Raw genomic sequence first — 19502 nt, forward strand, 5'->3', positions numbered from 1 at the left:
GCCACAACAGCTGAACCACCAACAGGCATTTCTCATTGCCTCCTCCTCCAGCTCCAGTGCTTTACCATCAGAATTATTAAAATATCTGTTTTACTGAGATATTTCTGGATTGCTTTATGTTCCAGCCTGGTACTACAAACACTCAGGAGCTGTGGGTGCTGATGATTTCTCATCACTGAGACACAAAATCCTCCGGGCCAAGTTCAATATTAGTGTCAGTGCACCCAAGATTAGTGACAGGAGTAGGGGTGTTACCCACTTCTATAGACAGTTAATGCTGCTCCTTAATCAGGCAAAAATCCTATTTAAACCCACAGCGCTTTTTGCCATGAAAAGCAATATAGAGAAAATAACAGTGATATGCAGCAGATCACTTTCTGAGCTTGGTTACTCTACTACATGCCTGGATTAAATCCAATAAATGGAGTTGAGATATACACCCATGTAAGTGGCTCACAATCCCATCCCCTGGAGTTACTCCAGATTTATGACATTAGAACACAGTGCCAAATTTAGTGCTTTTAAAAAATTATACCTACATTTATGGAAAAATGGCTTAAAAAAGTCATGTTCAAACAATGAGAATGAAGACAAATATACACTGCTTGGTGAAACATGTTTTTAAGAGCAACACGCAGTTCAAAGCTTATTATATTACATATTCTTTGACGCTATTATAAACTGTGTCAGAAAGTCTCCTGCTCTATGGCTATAATATTTTGATGAGATAAATGCAAAATATACACCTATATTAGAAACAAAGTCTTTGCTGAGGCAAGAATTATTTTTATCATGAGAAACTGAACACACAGAAGGGCCTAGACCTTGCTAAGAACTATGAGGAGTCTTCAACAAACCCAGAGTGACAATACTGACATCAAGTATCACCAGTTTTCATCTCAGCAGCCACAGGGTGTAAAGTACAGTAGAGGAGTGGAGAATAACAACCCTGTGGCCTATGATGAGAATGTTGGAATGGGAACTGTTAGCAAACACTGCTACAGCCACCAAACAGTTAAACCAGACAGACGGGGATGGGGGGGGAAGTGGGGAGAGGGTGGGGGGGAAGAGAAGGAAGAAAAAAAAAAAAAGGAAAACTCAGAAGAAACTTTCATGCAAGCTTGTATAAGCCAAAAGCATTTTTACGAAGTACCACACCTTCATTAATTTGCTAGTAACACACGCAAGTGGAACTGACGATTTGGCTGACCTGCTGAGCGTGCCACGTACGGTCCCATCTGCCTGACACTCCAGTGGGCAAAGAACACCCTTCCCTGGAAGTTCGGCCATTAGGAACCCACCGCCGGCATCTTTCAATTTTCGGAAAGCCCGAGGCGGTGGCCGCGCCGGCCGCACGCCACCAAGGCGGCACATGCAGGGCTGGCCCGCTGGGTCGCCCGGCAGCCACACACGCACCTGGCTGGCCGGTGAATACGGAGAATCCCGTCTGTTACCATGGCAGCCTGATCTAATTACATGACTGATCAGGGCTGGAGTAAGCGCGCTGAAAGCCTGCACCGCTGACATGTCGCTACATGATGAGAGAGACAGACAGACAGCCGAGCACGGAGGAAAACCTATCGACCTCTGCCTTATGTAAAAAGTGAGGAGATTACAGCCACCCTTTCAAAACAGCTGCTACCCGTAAAATGCCGGGCCGGTTTTACGAACAAATTAGGTGCAGTAACGTACAATTACTACTATTATCCTGCAGCATCACAAAAATAACTACGGCGCAATATTTTCCCTGGCCATTCTCAATTTCCCTCTCCCCCATTCATAACCCTTGCTCCGTATGATAAAACTGCACCGTCTCTATCACTCGAACAGAAATAGATTAACATGAAGCCGGGATTTTCCTTCAGGGGACGGTTTCATTCGAAACTGAAATTAAAAGTCCTTGACTTATCAATGTGTCAGCAGAGTAACTCACTATGCCCGACCGTATCTGAAGCGTGAAGTAACCATTACTGCATAAAATACATAACCATGAGCGTTAAAGGTTAAAGTGTAAGCTGCTTTACAAAATATGAATTTCTTTACCATATGAAAGGGAAAAGGTATTCGGCAAAGGTCATTTACCTGCACACCCTTCCCGTTCTGTACACAGAAATCATTTGTAAAGAGGAAGGTTTTACAAATCTAGATTTCTTCGTCTGGTTGTAGAAGAAATGCCTAAAATTTTTCCCCAATTCTATCTGGAGTTCGGGCTTATAGGGGAGAGATGCTGCTCAGAGGAGTCCCTATTACACAGCATACGGTAAACAAAATAAAAATAGCCTGTCGTTCTCGTTGTCTACACAGTGCATTATATAACGGGCTTCCGACTTGTTTTCTTTTCTATTATTACTCTTCAGTAATTCCTCCTCTTCAATAACATGTAAATCGCTCCCAATTCTGTCATTTTATTATTATCGCTATTACTATTACAGTAGGAGCTAACGCTTTTCCAGCACGCTTTAATTTAGACTTTAATATATTCTCAGGAATCACACTGACGGATTCAGCACCCACAACCGTACACGGGGTCATTTATTTGGTTTTTTGCCGGTAAATTACGATGCCTTAGGGTTAAAAAAACAAAACAAAAAAAATACACGAACAAAAAAAAACCCCTAACAAATAACCAAAACCCAAACGACAACCAACCAACCCCAAAGCCCCGCAAATCCAAACACCCCCACCCGACCCAAGCAAACCCAGAGGCAGCGGGGGATCGGTGAGCGGCAGGAGGGCAGCGGTCGCCACTGGAGGCGAGCGGAGCCCCGGGGCGGCGGCGGGGAACCCCTGCCCCGCTTCCCCTCGGGAAGCCGCCGGCCGGACCCCACAGCTGCGGGCGGGCAGCGGGGCGGCGGCGCCCCGCTGCCCCCCTTTCCCCCATCCCTCCCGCCCCGTCCCTCCCGGCAGTACCGGGTGGCGTCTGCAGCCGGCCTGGGCCCTGAGTGAAGCGAAGCGGGGCTGCTGCCGGGCACATCCCAGCGCCAGCGCCGCCTCCCCCGCCGCCGCCGCCGCCGCCTCCTCCTCGCTTCATTCACCCTCCGGCAGCCGCCCAGCCCCGTACTACATACGCCGTGCGGTGGCGGCGACCGGCCCTGCCGGCGACCGGCCCCGCGCTGCGCCCCGCCGGGTCCGCCCGGCGTACGAGCCCCGCACGGCCCCCCCGCACCGCGCCGTGCCGGCCGCGCACGCACACACACACACACACGGCACCGCACCGGCACCGCATCCCCCGCCCGCACACATACACACACATCACACACGGCAAGGCACGGCAACCCACACACACAGCCGGCACCGCACCCCCCGCACACACACACGCACCGGCACCGCACACACACAGACATACCAGAGCCCCCACGCTCGCACACACACACCGCACGCACACACATATACACACACTGCACACACATACACACACCGGCACCGCACGCCGCCCCCCCGCACACACGAGCACACGCGCAGTCTCACACACCCCGAGGCCGCCGCCGCTGCCGCACCGGGGGCAGCCGCGACTCGCAAAATGTCCACCGTCCCCGCGGCCACCCACACCCCGCCCGGGCCGGGGGGAAGCGGGAGGGAGAGAAAGGGGGGGGTGAAGAAGGAGGAAGGAGCGGAGCGGAGCCGGGCGGGGGGGCAGGGCTGTACGAGCGGCTCTCGCCGCGGGGCCGCCCCGGCCCCCCGCTTCCTCCCGTGTCCCGCATCCCCACTCCGTTTTCTGCGCGGTGTCCTCGGCCATTTCGCGGCCGCCCCCCTCTCCCTCCCTCTCCCCTCAGGGCCAGGCCCGCGGCGGCAGCGCCTGCGGGCCGGGCCGGGCCGGGCCGTGGCGGGCCGGGGGCGGCCGCAGCGAGGCGGGCTGCAGCCCCGCGGCGGGGTGGGCAGCGCGCTCCCCTGCCCCCTCAGCCCCGTGTTTTTCCAGCTGGAAATCGCCGGCGGTTTGCAGTCTAAACAAGGGAAGAAGCCGCGGGCGGGTGGGGGGGAGGCAGAAAGCAGAGGAGGAAAAAAAAGCCACTTACTGTAAAGTGTCAGTGGAGGTGGGGTTGGCGGGGGTGGGGGGGTCAGAGAGAGACTCGCACACAAATGTCTTCCTAGCTGATCACGGGGCTTGGGTCTGCTTTTTGTTTGTTTGGCTTTTTTCCTTCCCCCTGCAGTGACACAGGTCCGGGATGTCTCCACCACTGTAGTAGAAATGATGTCTGCGGTACAGCGCTCGCTCCCTCTCCGCTCTCCAGCATGTAAATGGGTAATAGAAGCCAAATATGGAGCAGTTGGCTGCCTCTGCAACAGCTCAAGGATCCTACTTCATGCAAAAGGCGGGGGGGGCGGGGGGGGAGGGAAGGGGGGGGAGAGAAGGGAGGAGGAGGAGGCAAGGCAACACTCTGGCAGTCGGCCAAGAGAGCCACACAGATTATTGCATACGCACGGCACCGCCGGGCCAAGGCGGCCTTTAACCCTTTGCGGGCCGCCGCACGCTGCCCGGGGGCGAGCAGCGGGGCTGGGGGCTCGCCTCGACACTTACCTCCTCCCTCCCCTTGTAACACTTCGAAGGCCAGGCTGGCTCTCTACGGTGGGCTTAATCCCTGCGCACGCCAGTGTTCCAGACAAGACCCCGCTCCTGTAGCAGGCTGCGTCGCGGGGCTCTCAAATCACTTTGCAGACGGAAAGAAATGAGATGGGGAGGGGAAAAAGAAAAAAAAACCAACCCAACCCCGAACCTATATTGTTTAAGGGGGAAGAAACAGACAGCTAGCGACGTGTGCTGTCCTTCAGAAAAGGCAGGGAATGCTGGTTTAAAGGATGCATGAAAATCGGTTGCTCAGTCAAGGCTCGTCTGTCTCTCTAAGGGAGGAAATAAAACTGCTGGAAACCAGGGAATGCTCTGAAGCAGCCTCTGCGAGAGTCAGAAGAGGGTGATTTTATTTAAGATGCCATATTGCATTTTGTTGTGGCGAACTGTGAAGTGATTTAGAGCAAGAGCCTGCATCCCACTCCCTTTTTCTGAATTAGTTTTATTTATCCGGATCCTTGGCATATGCTTGAGTTGCTTTGTAGAAAGTACCTTCCACTTCATTCAGACCAAAGAGACTCTGACTCATACCATCACTGAACTACAAGACAGGCAGGGCTGAACCACGCATGTTTGGGTACTAACTCCCTCTGGATTCCTCAGCACTGGTTTCATCAAAGATCCCTTTGCATCTCTCCCAGCTCTCTGCAGACCACCGGGAGCCACTCCTGAACTTCCCCACATCCCCCCCGCCACAAACTATAGCAACTTACACTCCACTGGCACTCCAACATCACAGTGTTACTCTCTTACTTCCCTCAGCACAGGTGTCTGCAAACTACAGTGATGGGCAAGCAACAGGCAGAGATGCAAAACAGAGAAAATATCTTCCTTCCGGACTGTCTCAGTCTGATCTTCATATTAAAAAAATTTTAAACAACCCCCCACACCCCCAAAAATCAACTTACTAAGCTAGGTACAACTTAAAGAAATAAAACAAATTTTGAAAGCAATTAATAGGATGAATGCAGGCAAAGGGTGGGATGCTATGCTTGCATGCAACCCAACAGTGGCCCGTAAGAAGCCGTTCACTCTCTGCTTTGGCATCAGGAAGAGAAGTAGAGTACAGAGGCCCCTCCCCACACCAAGGACGTTGCAAGAGAATGTTGCATAAATACCAAAGGCTGTTACATGCCAGCTCCAAGGAGCAGGACGCTGTGGGGTCCCAGGCCTCAGAAAGGCCTGAGACGTGCACTCTGTAACATGGCCATCCAGATCAAGCTGTTTATTGCAGCTTGTACCAATTTGCTGTGACAATAACCTCCAAGGTACCAGATTCCTAGCAAGTATACCTCCTATGTGTCCCTTTTATATTAGCATTAGGTTTTAGCTGCAAATTAAATCTAGCATTAAGAGTCTAGATGCAAAATACCCTAGGACTCAGCTTGCCATTATGCAGATCAGCAAAGAAGTCCCTTCTATAAAGGACTGTACTGGCTTACTGTAATTGCTAAAGAACGTACTAATAACATTGTAAGCCGCAGCATTCTGGATTTAAGAGTTGATACTGTAATACAGGCTAGCTTTAGGAAACATAAGGATCTTTTACCACAGCATCTCCTGTATCTTTAGTTCGGGTTCACTATGAAAATCAACACAATTTTCTGTTCTAGCAGTGATCTGAGACAGAAGCAGCAACAGGCCAAGATATCTTGACAAATATGCCACTCAGTACCTACAAGAGAGTGAATCTAAAGCAGCAAAGCAGACAGCAAAATTGTATTCACCCAGCTAATGTAAGGTTCATTGATTTAATAAAAGGAACCAAGGGAAAGAGACAAAGACTGGAGATTACTGAAAATCAAGTGAAAGCCCTGGAGAAACTGAAAACCCATCATCAAGGTTCAATTCAGAGTACAAGGCATTCTGTCTGCCACCTTTTTTATTCCAGTAGTACAGAGTGTTACCTCAGGAGAAAGGAATCTTTCCTTCTCAAACATTCACCTTGCCAAGAGGTGTGGCACACACAGAGAAAGAGAACCCACATTCATGCTGAAGCAAGCTTTGGGCAACTTTCCCTTCTGCAGCAGGCTCATGTAAGAGGCTTATGTGTTCCTCTGCTCTGTGGCTATAGTGTTTGCCTCAGGACCCTCATTTTTTGCCACACTGTATACTCTAGGCTTTTACATCTTTGTCCATGTTTCTGCTTCAAAGTAGAAAAGAGACCCCCACAATGTAAGTGCACTGTAAGTTAAAGCAATAGTGCTTTCCTTAGCCAGCAGGCACTTAACCCATGGCTCTGGGAAGTGCCACAACTTCCACCAGCCACGTCAGGTTCATAAGCCACTCTCACCTCTGTTCTGACTTGATACATGTTGATTGCACTAACAGACGAGGGATGAGGGGACTATGCCTCTATGAACATGGCCTAAAACACAGGATATGCAACCATGTCACAAGATGTCCTTGTGCCTCAGCAGCCCCCCTGCCCTATGCTCAGCCTCAATATATTCCCTGCACAAAGAATTCCACAAAACATCAAGGTGCTGATGAAGGCAAATGAGTGGGACACAAGAACCCACATAGAACCAAGCATTTTCATTTACTGCTGGTGATGTGCAGAAACTGATAGGACTCCCAGGAGAATATAATCTGACTGAAAGATACTAAACAATTTGGCATGCAAGATGCATACTGTCTAGAAGAAACTGTTTTTCAATTCACTAGTTGTAATGTGCCATCTACACAGCATGTTTGATACAATTAATAGTACTTATAAAAAATGGAAGAATAGAAGGCATAATAAGTTGGAATTTTTTTAAACACTAGCATTCAGGGAAATGCAGTGATTGACGTTGTATTGAGTGTGAAAATAATCTCACAATTATTGATCGTTACAGTTCAGATCTTCAATCTGTCATAAAATGACATTGTTGGTCTCATTACAGCCTCTAGTGGACAGTAGTAATCCACCTCACAGACCTGTCATACCATTTGCTCAAATGGCAAGCATTATCAAGGCAGAGGTTACTCTGAGAGAACATGAACATACAGGTCATTCTTATCCACCAGAATAAAGGATTTTTGAATACAATCAAAGGTTTGCTGTCACTGCTCGTAAGGTGCCTCGCTTTACTCTTCAGGTATAGCATTGGCTTGTAAATAAATACAGAACTTCTGCTATTAATTTCAGCTTTTGACAGCTTTCATAAAACTAAATTAATCTCAAATATTTTTATAACAGAAAATATTGGTTGCCACGTTTTTGGCTTAAGTAAGATGTTTTTATTCCAACTCACAATCCGCTGACTGTCCAATTCACCTTCTATCTATTTACAGCTCTCTCACATTAGATAATTTTTGCTAATGCTGTTATTTTTGTTATTATTTCAGACATATGCAGCTGATTTAAGGTATTTTTACAGTTTTAATAAATGAGAAACTATAATTTGGATTACAGCTGGCTAATTAAGGTATGCTTTCCTCAGGAAAGTTAAAAATGTACACAATCTGAACAATAATGTGTTTGGACTATATCTTTAAGTGTCACTTGTGTGAACATAACAAAATATGACTAATGTCTCTAATTTTTGTGTATTCGCTTAGAAATGAATGTATTCCCTGTCAAAACATCCCTGTTGATGATGTTCTCCAGAACTCTGTGATTACCTTCAGATGCAAGGAAATTAGATTGGTAGACACAGAGAGCCAGTGCTGTCTCTTTAAAGCCACAAGTCTCTTATGCAAATTAACATTTAGTGAAAGGAGAGTAAAGCAGTCATGAAAACTAAGCAAGTATGTAGTACTACATCGTGACTCAAAAGAGAAAAATCTTATAGTCTAAAATGGTGGTCCTTTGCAAGTGAATTCAAAGGAAAGGCTGCCATTAACTTTTTTTGTTTTATTACACTGTGGCTAGGTAAGGATTGTAGGGTGATGAAGAAATCATTATTTGTCATGCCTTACAGTTTAGGTAATGGGATATTTAGGTTAAAAATGTTTACCTTATCATTATCTTGATTTTTTAAAAGAAGCAATCAAGTTGTCTTTAAATAACAATAGCTTCAATGGCTTTAAAGAAACAATAGATCCTTAGATGAAGATCTGAAATGAGATACTGTATTTTTGTTGTTGCTTATTTAAAACTGGGCAAAGCAATTCATGTGGGAATTAAGAAAACTTAGGACTCTTCTAAAGTCTCAAAATTGAGCCCGATTTAGTCTTTTGAATAGGAGGTCAGTCAGTTACAGGTCCCTGCTCTGAAGGGAAGACCTGTTAACCTACCAGTGACCACATCAGGATGAACCATAGCCATAGTTAGCCCTATAAGCTGTGGCAAGCAGTGGAAAATAAAAGTGCTCAGCCCTTCTCTAGGGGTTCTTCACTGGTCTAGGCACTTATCAAGTAATAAATACTGTGTTTTATGGCCGGTGCTCTTCAGCCATCTGAGGTCTCAATCTGTGTCCTGGCCTCTATGTATCTCCCCTGACACTGCAGCTACCCAGATGGCTAGTGTGAGCAGAAGGGCCAAGCACAAATGGAAACTAAACTCTCTTATTCCTGGAAGTGATCATTTCATCTTGGGGTCAAAGTACACCAGCAGAAAACAGAGGGGAAGCACAACTCTTCAGAAATGCTTTGTTTCCAGGGATGTCAAGGCAGTACTGTTAACAAGGATTAACATTCAAGCAACATTCAGGAGAATTTGCCAGCCACTGTCTGGGAGAGGGCTCTCAGATGCTGGCAGGGAGCAGCCAGAGACCACATGCCCTTGTAAGAGACACATGTTGTCCCATCCCTTTAAATCATACCTGGTACAGAGACTTATCTGGGAGTTCACTTCCCAGGATTTTTTCTGTCTCTTAAGGGCGTTATGGTCTAGACAGATTAGATTAGCAACTACTCTGTAAACACCTAGAGCTGGGAAATATCTCTGGACCTTTCTTAAAATGTCTTACCCACATATAAGGCACTGTGGTTTCCAAAACCTGTTAGTCTCTCTGATCAATGCTATACAGGTTTTGATAAGTGCCATGAGTTTTTATGAGAGGAAGGGAATGGGCTAGAATGGACTGGTTACCTTTTTGAACAGACACAGAAATTGAAAAAAAGGATTTTTGACTCCTAAATCCATTAATGGCCCCAGCTGAGCTGTTCTGGTCTACTGAACAAATCCTTCCTACCTCATGGATAATCGACCTACCAGACTTCCAGATCCACCGTGCTCAATGCTGCTGCCAAGTCTCCTCTTTTGGTTCACATGCTAAAAATCTTTATGTTTTGTTGAGAAAATGCACAACTTATAATGACAGCTATTTTCTACTCTTACTGTCTCTGCCTCTTCACAAAATATGATACACCCAGGCCTTGCCCCCAAAGCTGTCATGCAAATTCAGAAGTCTGGTTTACCAAACTCATCCAATATAGGTAAGTTTGGGCTCATGCCTTGGTTTCAAGACAGCGAGAAGTGCAAGCTGTGTAATGTTCAAGACCAAAGTTATTTTGTATCTATATCTTCTTCAAAAAAAAAAAAAACTAGTAACTAAGACAGCATTAACCGGAAAGACAGTAATGGTTCTCAAATACAGGCATCATCTACATAGGAAAGAGCTGTATTTCTTTATTTTCAAAAGGTATCATATAGCAGAAAACTGCAATCACCTGATGCACAGGAATGAAGATTGGAATAGTTCCTAAACATCAAACCAAAATTGAAATGGGATAATTTTGGTATGAAATAATTGCTATATCCCCTCATATTTGACTCATAATTGGAAAATCACCAGACAGAGATGAACAACAGTCATGACAGTGTATTGCCTGGAGGGTAGGAATTCCTCTGCCTTGCAAGGCTTTGACCAACCTAAGTGAGCATGGTAAACATTTGCCTTCCATTTATCCAATTACAAGCTGACAGGGTATTTTTCATGTTTCTTCTGCAAGGTGACAGGTACATGCCCCCAGAACCCTAAAACTCCGGAGTTTTAAAAAAAAACCAGTGTCCTGGGAAAAGTGTCAGGAGGCCCGAGGTGGGATATGACATTAAAGTAAGCTATTTCAGCTTGTGCAGACCCTTTTATAACTAGACTGGCATCACTTTGAATTCTTACCGCACAAAGGCAGCATCTTTCCCTCAGAGATCTGCCTGATCCTCATGTTCTCTCTTTAACTCTTCAGCAGAGGCCTTTCTACTAATGACAAAAAGGGTTCTCAGATTGACTGAGATGTCATATCATGTGTCTCTCTTTCCTCCTACCCAGTTTTTCCTCAGAAGAACTCCCATTTATGCCTGTCTTACTCTGCTTAACCCATCCTTGGTCTGCTATCATATCATCCTCATATGATATTATCAATTTATTTATATTTAAGGTAATGAAAGATACCCATTCAAGGCTCTAGAAGCCCTGAGACATAGCAATTACAAGCAAAGCACAATAGTGTGAAAGAAGCTTTATCAAAAGGAACTTACCTGGGCAACCAGGTAGACCAGAAACACCTGCCTGCTGAAAGCTCATCTCCAGTCTTCTTCTAATGTGGGTGGGGTTTTGCCTCAGGGCCTCTTCAAAGACCATAAAATTCAAACTCTTGTGAAGTGTAGGTTCTATCACATGGACAGGTTTGCTCATTCATTGACTGTTTTGTCATGGGGTCAAATATAACCAAGAGAATGGAGTGGACACCTTGGAGGCAGGATCATCTCACGACCAGCTTTCCTACTCAAGAGACCCTAGTGCTGGAACGTTTCCCACTACAGAGTTTTCACAGCTTATACTGTCACAGAATCACAGAATCATTAAATAGAATCATAGAATGGAAAAGACTTTTAAGATCATCAAGTCCAAATCATCAGCCCAGCACCACCCCCATGTTCACCATGAAACCATGTCCTCAATGCCTTAGCCATACATTTTTTGAACACTTTCCAGGAATAGTGACTGTACCACTTCCCTTGGAAGTGTGTTCCAATTCTTTACAACCCTTTCTGTAAAAAAAAATCTTTCCTAATATCCAATTCCAACCTCCCCTGGTGCAACTTGAGGCCATTTCCTCTTGTCTTGGGAATTCTCTCATCTTCTTTGTGCAAGAGGACACAAGAATGGCCACACAGTGGCCATAGGACACCAGTGATCATTGGCAGATGCTTAGGGAGACATGGGCATTATATACTACTTATCCACGTACTATCCAGCATCCCACTACTTTCAGCTTAAGGAACTTCCTGAGGAGAATGTGGTTTCTGCCCGTTTAGTTGACCCTCAGTGGATTTATCTCCGAAGATCTGTCTTCTCCATCACGATCTGTGAACTGTAGGTATGTGCTATGTCACATTGCACAGGTCAAGTCCTTGACGCAAGAAGAATCCCCTCACCCTGCCTGCTTCATTCAGTGCTCCTAGCTCTTGCACTAAGACAGGGAATGGCCAGTCCCTACCCATACTCTCAATGCTACACAGATCTTTGCAGCCCTCTCTCATATTCCTCCATCTTCCAAGCTGGAAAGCTTGTTGCCAAAAGCAGTCAAAGTCTTCACTGTTTCTGCTGCAATTCTTACCTGGTTTTGAGTCCCTGTCTTGGTCTTAGTCCTGAGACATCTGCACTCTCTCTGTTCTTCTGCCTGTAGAAAAGTGATAGTAAAAATTGTCCTTTTATTCCACAGAACAGTGGTGACACAGAGAAGTACAAGTATTATTACTATAAAAGCAATACAGAATGCTCTCTTTCCCCAAGGCTTAGCCAAGGACTTGGAAAAGCAACAATTCCACATATCAAGGACAAGAGAAAACAGTAGTAATATAAACAAAAATAAACCCATGGTTCTATCTACATTTTTTTCATACTTGTTTAGCAACACATGCCGACTAAAACCCTTACCATTTCATAAACTACCTTTGTCAACCAGTCCATTCCTGTGTAAAAAATCAGAACTGATGGGACATCTCCCACCAAACTCAGATTATTTCACACAATTATATGCATAATATGTCTGAAAAATATGCCATGCTAAAAAAGTGGGACTGCCAGATGGTTTTCCTGCCATTTAATGTCTCTCCCCTTTCCATAATATATCTCATTTCTTAGGACACAGGTATTAAGTAATTTCTCTCTCTCAATTGGCCCATCTTCAGCTAGGTGTGTAAACTTGTGTCTAATTTAAGGTGTACAAGTTGTCCCGTTGTCTTAATGGTTCTGAATCATACATTTAAAGTGAGCTTTGTGCTTGAGGGTATGGCCTCATGAGCATGTTTTAGTGAAGCATTCAAGGGTGTGGATTTACAGGACACCAGCTACCCTGCAATAACTGCACAGATGAACACCCTTTGCCTGCTGGTAAATGCAAAGCAAGTTAGCCCAGGAGAGAGTCTCAGCCAAGATCACCTCTGCTCTCAGTACAATTGCTTTTCCTGCTGTTCCCTGAATGCTGCTGCTTTTGCAGTAAGCATGACAGTTGCATATGGAGGCACCACCACCTCCCTCCTCTCCATAGTGATCCATCTCCCCAAACAGCTCAAAACATACTTTTTCTTAATACACCCCAAAATCTCGCAAACTGAAGTAATATTTAAGGGACCTTGCCAGCCTTGCTGCGCTACAACTTCAGCCTTTTTTCTCTTTCATGTTTATATGATAGGATATATTATTTGCAGAGTCTTCATCACGTATTCTATATACATAAGTCCTCTAATTCTTGTGCCCTCCCGTTTCCCCCTGCTGGTTAAAAACGCATAGCTGGGAGGAGCAGAGGGGGTGGGAAAGGGAAAGCAATTCCTCAAACAACTCTGAGTCAAAGCAGGTACTCACTTTGGGAGGAGGCAGCAGAGGGGACAGACCTTGTGACTACTGAATACCAGTGGCTGCTGCCCCCAAGGGTACTTCTGAGAGCCTACATGTATTGTTACACAATGTATATACTTCACAGGGTCCTGAGCAGAGTTTATCAGCTGTACAGAAATTCCTGCATAGTTTATCATCTGGGCAAGCATCCCAGCACCACTGTTGTCTCTCGTTAGAGTCTCTTCAGAGTATCAGAGGTTCCCAGGAACATTCCCAGAAGCTTTCAGCTCAGCATGAATCACTGCCAAGTTGAAGAGTTTCTTCGAGTCCCTTGTAGCAATCATCCTGAAAATTGCAGAAGAGTAGCTTGCAGGCTCTACAACTGTCCCTAAAAGGCTCAACTTGTACAAGAGTCATTGTCTGGCCTCCAAAAACATTTATCTGAACTAAGACACATTTATCTCAACCTTGCACACATTTAAGGTCTTGCCAATGAGATCACAAAATCTCCTTGTAGCTGGAAATAAATTTTTTTCCTTTGGTGATTTTCTAAAATCTTTTTTATTTTAGATTCTAATAATCCCTCAGATCCCTAAATGTGGATCAGCATCCCTTTCCTGTTCAAACTAGATGCTCTAGTCAGTTATATAAGGTCAAGTTTCCTCCCTAGGCAGTTTACAGCATAGGCACACAGGTTATGCTGTCTGCAGTAAATGATGCAGTGAAATACTCCATTGTGTGACTTATATCTCAGAACAGTTACCTCCTGAGAAAAGGCTGCAGTTTTGAGGCCAGCTGACTTTTCAGAAATGGCAAACAATTGATGGGACAAAAAGGTAGATTTCTCCAAAGGTAAAATAACAGTGTTTTCTTCTTTTAACCTATAAAAATTATAATTTTCTGAAAACAAAATGAAAGAAAAATTTCCAGCAACCACCAAGCCCCTTTTACTCTTGAAGAACCTGCTTCTCCCTATTTATTTTGCTTTCTGAGGATTTGCCTTTGACAGGTTCACATTTTTAATGCTTCTTACTAGCCAAAATGTTAAATGGATGACTTAAGTTCCAGTATATTGCTTCCCCTGAATCTGTTACTCTTGAAGTGGCACTTTCCCTTAGTAGCACATTGAACTAGTGTAGTTTATAGTCACCAGTTCCTAGATTCCCTCTAGTGCTCAAATCTTCAATGAACAGAAAGATAAGGTTGAAGAATTTGCCAGCTTGAAATGCTTGCTATCTGCACAACAGACCAAAAATTGGTTTTTAATTATTTCAAGACTTCAAACTCTGAATATTTGGCTGTATAATTAAAATCTAGATTTTAAAATATACTGAAAATACATTTACCCTTCAAATGTTTCACCTGTTAGTTATTCTACTTCAAACTCTTCAACTCCACAGTGTTACTATTTGGTTTTCTTTGATGTTTGTTCGTTTTAAGCTAACCCCAAAGAATTTCACTCTCGCCCACCATGGTTATCAAGCTGTGCTTTGTTAGCACTGTAAGTATTTATGATATACAACTCTTTTCTGTCCTTCCCAATATTTAGGAATTAATACCTTATATGCATTGATTAATAGCCATTTTTCTTCATATTTCTTTTAGGAGAGTTAAGAATGACCACTAGATAAGCACCTCCATCACTTGGTAACACTGCTCATGGTCTGGTGTATAACTCTTGTGTAAGAGTGGTTGGTATGTAAATACCCTCCTTAATCGTCATCGTTTGTTTCAAGGATAAAACAAACAAAACAATAACAAAACCTCCTTTCTTTTGCGTGCTGGAAGCACATGCCATTAATATTAATTAATTTATTTATTTAAACTTGGTTAAAGCATTTGCTCTTAGGCTGGGAATGTGACTGCCAAGTTTCCTGCCTGCAATTTTTTACGGCTCAGTAGTAAACTCCTGAAAATAGGAATTTGAAATGGAAATAGTGACAGGCTTTTTAACTACACTATAATAAGCAGGGTGTTTTATCCTGCATACTGTATGTCGTTACACAATGGCAGCCTATCATAATGTGCACGGAAAACAAACAGGGTCTCTTTAGATCACTCTTCTGGCTAAAACTGGGCAGACAGAGGAAGCAAAACAGGCTGGAAAGACAAAAGACTAGAAGGTCAAGAACACCACACCCAGACCTAAGCCCTTCTGTTACACAGTGGAGCACAGGGATCTTAAAGAACTTGCACTTGAATAAATTGACTTTGATCAGCTTGCCATAAAAAAAGAGGTGTAGCCTGCTATATTGCTAAAGGAGGTAAAGAAGGAAACTTGCCCATGGTCTTAAGCTACAAAGTAATGTACCCAGACCCACCCTGTTACACAAAGATCCAAAAAGTATGCTTCTTGCAAATGTTTCTTATTTGCTTGTAATAGTATGTTTCATGTAATTCTGCATATATAAAACACAAGAACATTAAAGCTGGTTTGCACAGTAGCTTTCCAGCGACAACTGCAAAGTGCAATTTTTCAGAGCTGCTGAACATCCAGAATCCTAAAAAGTTGCCTGAGTTTCTTCAGATCCACACCTGTGTAAATGACAGCAGTACTGCATCTTTGTGAAAACAGAACAGTGCTACTGCTTTTTATGAGGTATTTAGCAACCAGGAAAATAACTGAATCACATGTGCAGAACAGGACAGCAGAGTACCTGGGACTTGAACAGAGCACTTCTGCTTTGCAGAACACATGCTTAAACGCTGTATATTGAAGTGCCACATCACGTCTATTTTTACTAATTGAGTTTACTTGTGTTTGGGCACTGTACCAGCTACTCAGCAAGTCCAGGAGATTAATGCAAAAGCCTCTCTGCATTTAGAAAGTATAGTCACTCTAGATTTACAGCTGCTTACTTTGAGGGTGGCTGACTGCTGATCCTGGTGTCTTTGAGCAACAGATGGTTTTCTGAGCTGCATTGATAATGAAAATGATACAATTTACCTCCTAACATTGAAATAAAGAGGCAGAAAAAAAGAAAAAGCAATGTATTAATCTTCTACAAATAGCATACCTTAGTACACAGCGGGATAAGAGGAGGGGGAGGCCCAGTCAAAACTCAAGGAATAGTATTAGAAATTCACATGAGGACAAACTTACATAAAATAACCCATCCTGATCTGGACTGTGAAAGTATTGGCCCTTGTAATGTTAGAATTTATAGCTTTAATCTTCTTAAGAGCTGCATGGCTCTTCTCACATGCAGGGAAAACAGATTTGATGTTTGTGAGATTAAAACTACTGAGCTGAACTTTGCTTGTTATTGGCCAGAAGCACTTGGAAACCTAATAAAGCATTCCATTAAAATCTTGGCATTTTAGTAACACAAAAGAAGTAGGTTTCTCAAAATATGAGAAGGCAAAAGGACACTTTGGGGGGTGGGGGGAAAGATTGTGGAATTTGGATTTTAACAAAGTTTGCAATGACTTTAAAATAGATCAAAGAAAACATGAGGTAGAGTGGAACAATAAGTGCTTGATGTAACTAGCAATGTCCAATTCCTTGTTGTTTAAACTTTATTACATTTGAAGACATTTTTTCATGTTCTTTTAAACCTCATACTTTCGTAAGTCTATGAGTAGCTGGAAAAAGTACAACACGTCACTGACTGGCTGTGTGGTCTCTAAACAGGTAGTGTGAGGCCTGATTTCATAAACTTTGAGGATCCACAACCACAGCTGAGATCCAGCTGGGCTACTCATATCCTTGACTTTAGATGATCAGCTTTATTCTGAAATAAAGAGCTCCATTAAAGCTGGCTAGGCTACAATTTTAGGTGCACAGGAAGCCCACAGTGAACACATATGCATTTGTAATCAGTATACAGTTTGGTTTGATCTATGAAGTCACAACTAACATTTCTGTAGAGAGAGGGATAATACTTGGGGTGATGGTATGAAGTGAGTTCAAAGCATGACTGATCAAGGGTTAGGATCTTATCAGCAGTGGTACAACCTTGTACAGTACCATTCGCCTAGTGCCAGCTGCACTGTTGAGATCCCTTGCTTGCCTTTGCCAAGGTACAATGAAGAGAAGCCTCATACATTACAGCTTTTACTGTTCTGCTCTGCAGGCAAACAAACAGGTAGAAATAGGAAATATAATCAAGTTTAAAAGAAGTAAAGCTTCACAACCAGCCCTAAATATAAGTCTTTTGCTAGTGTTCATTGATGAGGTTTGGGGTTTTGTCACAAGGCAAACAGCATTAATTCCAACTCGCTATGAAATTACTTTGTCCAATCTGTACTGACAAAGCCAACCATGAAAACTATGCTAAAATTTGCCTGTGTATGATTACAGCTAAATCAGATCATCTACATTCATTCTACTTACAGAATCAGGAAGTATGTAGGCTATCTTCTGGAAAACTTGTGGTTAAAACACTGGAAGCCTGTAAGGATGATCAAATGCCTACAAACAAATTTTAGCCCAGATTTCACTCTACACTGAGAACAAGTGTTGAACATGGATTACACAGCTGGTGTGAGTGAATCCTACACCAGCTTATCCCATTGCAGATGACCACACAGAATTCACTTATGCAATTCTATTTTCTGTCCTTTCAAAAGAAACTCCCCTTTACACAGCTGAACATTACTGGGTGCTCATAAACTGGCTGCTAACATGGCTGGTATGCTTCATTTTTTGTGGCACTAACATATGAAGAGCTATGTACTGTAACAGATGCTCTTTGACAGTGCGAAATAACAGCACTCAGACTTAAACTGTAAATTATAAACAATCCCTAACTACAAAATGAATACACAGAATGGGGAGCCTTGTCAACTAAGATATTAGTAAATCAGGTTGAGGAAGACAAATTATTCATTAAAGCTAAAGTAACTAAAATTTTATTCAGTTGACATTACTGTCATTAGAGTTCTCCTGTTCTTTGCCATAATTGGTAGATATGAAAAAGAGTAATTATAAGCAACACTAGTAAAATCAGCTACATGTTTTCTTGCTATGGAAAAACTGCATAAAATGTTTCTGTTCTTCCTTTTTATTAATTCCTATCAGCAGAAAAGATGCTATATAAATGCTTACCAGTAGTATGTGCCTGGCCACATCAAGACAGGCCTTTCCCAAGGGATTTCATAATTATTTTTTCTCCACCAAACCACAGACAGGACTGTGAATTAAAAGTGACCTTGATGGCCTGGTGGTGTGGCTGCCATGTATTTGATTATAAATTTACTGGTACTAATGCCAAGGAGTGGTACTACAACATAAGCTGAAAATGAATTCAAGCATAGCTTTCTTCACAGAATGTCCCTGGTAACCTGGCTGCAAAAAGCATTCAATGCACAAAGATTTTTTTTTTTAAACCTTTAAAAAAGAAAGCATTCCTTTTTTCCTCCCCATGTCTTCCAGTGCCAAGTTCTCCAGAAGGATGTGCTCAGGGATAATACCCTAGATTGCAAGATCTATAGCTACATCTGGAGTACTTGTGATATCTCAGATATAAAACTTCTTCAGAAAGGAAATGGAGAACTTGGAGGAAGCATGGGTAAAGGAATGGGCACCCCGTAACACAGCACAGTGGTTCCTGCCCTTAGTGGCAGCCTCTCAGGAATTCCCAAACACCATGGCAGGGACGGTGAGCACAAAGCTGGCCTTCCCAAATGCATGCAACTTCCCACCACCTAATGAGGGGTAAAATGAGCTGGCAGTTCATAATTTCCTTTAGCATGTGACAGAAGAAATTTTTATGTCACTCAGTTCAGGATAAGGCTTGCAAGGCCCAATTCTTACGGCTTTAGAAGAAACAGGTATGGCCAAGAAAAGACCCTGGCAGCTATCTGTAGGCAGACAGCATACAGACTTGCATTTCCTCGGATACCTGGATGGGAATCTCAAATTCTCCAGAATGACAAATGCAGCCTGGTTTCATCTCACGCACTTGCATTGCCTGCATCTCCTATGATACCTGGAGCTAGGGTACCTTATCTATGTCTCGACAGCATATGATAAAGAAGCAGGACTAGGTGAACATCTCCCTCTCCTCTGAGAGCCAAATTTGCCTTCTTTCTCCCTCACAGACTACGTAGGGAAGGAGGCAGCAACCCCACCAATTTTGCAGATGCTGGCTCAAAGAACACACAGAGGTATATTTTGGGTGCTTAAAGAGCTTCATAGCATTGAAAGACTTAGCTCAGAAAATGCAAAAGGTGGAGCCTGCCTTCCAGAACCTAACAAAAGGGTGTATGCACATACTGAGGAA

At 43.7% G+C, this 19502-nt stretch overlaps 1 protein-coding gene across 9 annotated transcripts in view; it reads right to left on the reverse strand.

The window, feature by feature from the left end:
• The window catches only part of ATXN1 (ataxin 1), a 334709-nt gene that overhangs the window by 210979 nt on the left and 104228 nt on the right, over window positions 1–19502 (reverse strand). For 2 of the 9 annotated variants that reach the window (XM_064705220.1, XM_064705217.1), the window contains one exon: window positions 12056–12118. The gene's annotated coding sequence lies outside the window, so the exon portion shown is untranslated. Of the gene's footprint in view, window positions 1–1210; window positions 2119–2910; window positions 3043–3068; window positions 3119–3472; window positions 3497–4013; window positions 4308–4516; window positions 4573–12055; window positions 12119–19502 lie in introns of those variants that run through there. The other 7 variants (XM_064705215.1, XM_064705222.1, XM_064705214.1 and 4 more) reach the window with 7 other exon arrangements.

The sequence above is a fragment of the Zonotrichia leucophrys genome, chromosome 2, assembly GCF_028769735.1.
Source record: "Zonotrichia leucophrys gambelii isolate GWCS_2022_RI chromosome 2, RI_Zleu_2.0, whole genome shotgun sequence".
In the NCBI taxonomy this organism is placed as follows: Eukaryota; Metazoa; Chordata; class Aves; order Passeriformes; family Passerellidae; genus Zonotrichia; species Zonotrichia leucophrys.